We start from the raw sequence: 4,332 nt of genomic DNA on the forward strand, positions 1-4,332 counted from the left end.
CAAGGTGCCACGCAGTGAGACTGAATCCAGAACCATGTGGTTGGTAAGCAAGCTACTTACCACACAGCCACTCCTGCGCCTTGTGCAATTTTTTGCAGCACAAATTATTTGGTTTTAGGTTTGGGAATCGAGCCCTCAATCGTGAATGCAGAAATACAACTTGAAATTGAAATACTATTTGTATCAAGGTCTATCATGTTTACTTTTGCCTTTTTACAATTTGTGTAGCCATGTGGCTCCTCCACAGCAGGACAGCTGTTCCGTTGGAAGTCCTTTCTTTCATACTTTGACCAACTTCCCCCCTCTAGTGTGGCCCCACTCAGTTACAGGGGATCTTAGTCTTGCTAGCTGTGTGGTAAACTCACTGGTGCCACTGCCACGCAAAAAAAAAAAAAAACCACCCAGAAAAGTGGTTGGCTTTAGAAAGGGCATCGAACCGTCGAAACCATCCCAAAGCAGACACAGATGCACAATACAGTCCCTGAATGTGTCAGATCCTGTCGACCTGTCAAAACCGTGTGTATGTGTGTGAAGGGGACGTTTGGGTTTGTGTGCCCTTCTCCCCGCTTGACAACAGGTGTTGGTTTGTTTACGTCCCTGTAATTTACCAGTTCGGTAAAGAGACCAATAGGAAAGATACCAAAGTTTTCCAAAAAAAAAAATAAATTAGTCACTGGGGTCGATTTATTCGACTGAACCCTTCGAAGTGGTGTCCCAGCATGGTCGCAGTTCAATGACTGAAACAAGTACAACATAAAAAGATGTATATGTATGTCGTACGTACACACAAGTACATATATCAATATTTAAACGTTACACACACACGATCATGTATTAATACATCTTTGCTCTCTCCTTTCCTGTTTACTATTATGCTGTGTCACGGACTTCGATATATATATATATATATATATATATATATATATATATATATATATATATATATATATATATATATATATATATATATATAAAGTGAAGTATATTTGCCACTTAAATGTGGCTGACCCCGAGGGGTGGATGTTACTGTTGCTTTTAGCCCCAGGAGGACATCTCCTCCAGCTGGCTATCGACACACATCTGTGTCCTGCCTGTATTTGCCAAGGGAAGTTATCTTTCCCATCTTGATCTACAATACGTACGTACTCGAGTTTCAGGGTTATTTCCCTTCTTCAGCGTACGACAGGACACAGATGTGTGTCGATAGCCAGCTGGAGGAGATGTCTTCCTGGGGCTAAAAGCAACAGTAACATCCACCCCTCGGGGTCAGCCACATTTAAGTGGCAAATATACTTCACTTTATCGTGCAGTCACTGTTAATACCTCGTTCAGAGATTTAACATATATATATATATATATATATATATATATATATATATATATATATATATATATATATATATATATATTCTCATCCAAAATAGAACAGTATCAGCATTTCCATGTGACACGCTTGAACAACTATGAAGATATGTTCTCACGAATCAATTGTTTTATTTATTTATTTATTTATTTATTTATTTGTTAACCCACATATAGAGACTATTTATCCACCAATACGGTGTCAAGCACTCATTGTCAGTGTTCGATATTAGCGCACGCGCTCACACACACACATACATACACGACCTTGAATAAGCATGTTGACAATATATATATATATTTTTTTATGTACTCGGCACATTATAGTATAAAAAGCTGTCAACTCCCATTACTATGCTTTCCTTATTTGTATACGACGATCTCATTCTATTCATTCCCAAGCGTTGTATTTTCTAAACGTATGGCTGTAACTGGAATTGCATCTCTTTACGTGGAAAAGTAACTAATTTTCGACAAAATGAATAAGAAGCTGAAACTATTACAGGGGTCAGTAATATCGGAATAGATCCATCGAAGGGTGTGCCCGAGTATGACCACAGTCCGATGGTTGAAGCAATAAAAAGAATAGAGAATAATAGAATATAAGAATGGAAGACATAATGCGAACACTGACGTAGAGACTTTGATAAAACTTCCTTATATAAACAAACAAACGCACGCACACCGCATATATGTCTATGTATGGATATGAAAAAGTTTGAGATATATTCTTGCGGCAAGATCAACAAACCAAATATATATATAGGCGCAGGAGTGGCTGTGTGATAAAAAGCTTGCTTCCTAACCAAACGGTTCTGAGTTCAGTCCCACTGCATGGCACCTTGAGCAAGTGTCTTCTACTATAGCCTCAGGACGACCAAAATCTTGTGAATGGATTTGGTAGACGGAAACTGAAAGAAGCATAGCCGCAGTCAAATGACTGAAACAAGTAAAAGAATTACAGAATAAATGAATATTTAAGTATTCTATATATACTGGCGCAGGAGTGGCTGTGTGGTAAGTAGCTTGCTTACCAGCCACATGTTTCCGTGTTCAGTCCCACTGCGTGGCACCTTGAGCAAGTGTCTTCTACTATAGCCTCGGGCCGAGCAAAGCCTTGTGCGTGGATTTGATAGACGGAAATTGAAAGCCCGTCGTATATATGTATATATATATATGTATCTGTGTTTGTGCGTCTGTGTTTCCCCCCCACCACCACCACCACCACCACCATCGCTTGACAACCGATGCTGGTGCGTTTACGTCCCCGTTACTTAGCGGTTTGGCAAAAAGAGACCGATAGAATAAGTACTAGGCTTACAAAGAATAAGTCCTGGGGTCGATTTTCTCGACTAAAGGCGGTGCTCCAGCATGGCTGCAGTCAAATGACTGAAACAAGTAAAAGAGTAAAAGAGTATATCTATATGTATGTATGTATGTATGTATGTATGTGTGTGTAACGCATAGTGTTGGAACTCAATTGGGGTGGGATGGGCACCCAAACTGTCTGACAAACGTTCATTATATCATAAAAATTTCGCTTCTTCTGTGCTTCCATATACTTTCCAGTGTTCTTTTATAATAGAGATCATGAGTAAACTTCTTTTTGTCGAATTAGGGTGGAGCTGGGAATTTGACACAACTCTATGCTTTTACAAACCTTGGCTTTTATGTAACAACATATACTGGGAAGTGGTGGGGGGGAGTCGAGTTTCACTTTATTAAAACAACTGTTCGGCACAACAGCGTCATCAGATACGTGGTTTATTCTAATTCCTTGGATAAAGGCAAGCAGACTTATACGATTAAGATAGATAGAGAGAGACAGGCAGGCTTTCTGTTCATAAAGCATCCACGACAATGGATTCGTCATCTTTTCAGGGGTGTTTTGGCTGCTATATCTAGCAGCTCGTTGGATCATGTGCGTATGTGTGTGTAGGAACATACAATTCATACGTACATATATAGATAGCCTATCTATCTATCTATCTATCTCTATCTCTATCTTATGTGTGTGTGTATATATATATATATATATATATATATATATATATATATATATATACATACATACATATATATATATATATAGGTACTATAAGTTTAGAGGGAATACTTGATAAGTGTAAGCACCTGTATATGCCAGGTAGTGGCAGAGGTGTTTGATATATATATATATATATATATATATATAAACAATATATGAGTATATGCATATATATGTACATGTATGTACATACCTTCATCTACATGTACATATAGATACATATCTGGGTACATGACGTTGCAAAAAAAACATGGACAAAATGACAAACAAGTTACAAAAAACAAGCAGGCCACGTACAGGACATATCCTTCATCAGCTGCCACCATTAAAACACTGGCGTTTCGAAGAGTATGTGTGTGTGTGTGTGTGTGTATATATATATATATATATATACATGTATATATATATGTATGTATATATATACATACATATATATTTATATATATATATATATATATATATATATATATATATATATATATATATATATATATATATTTATATATATATATATATATATATATATATATATATATATATACATATATACATACATATTCTTTTATTTGTTTCAGTCATTTGACTGCGGCCATGCTGGAGCACCGCCTTTAGTAGAACAAATCGACCCCAAGACATATTCTTTGTAAGCCTAGTGCTTATGTATGCGTCTACGTTTGTGTATGTTGTATTGATTAATGTGTGTATATTATTATACGTTCATTATTTATTTACCTTCGTAGTGCAGAAAAGCTGTCGTTGTTGTGGTCGTTATTGTTGCTGTTGCTGTTGCTTGTTTAACCCAAGGCCAGGCTTGATCCAATAAAAACCTATGATAAAACGCATCCCAGCCGTGGCCACCATCAAATTTTCTTGTGTTCATGAAACCTAGGACCCAGAATATCAAGCTTATGTCCTTCTTAATT

The sequence above is a fragment of the Octopus bimaculoides genome, chromosome 3 (assembly GCF_046866305.1).
Source record: "Octopus bimaculoides isolate indiv1 chromosome 3, ASM4686630v1, whole genome shotgun sequence".
Lineage (NCBI taxonomy): Eukaryota > Metazoa > Mollusca > Cephalopoda > Octopoda > Octopodidae > Octopus > Octopus bimaculoides.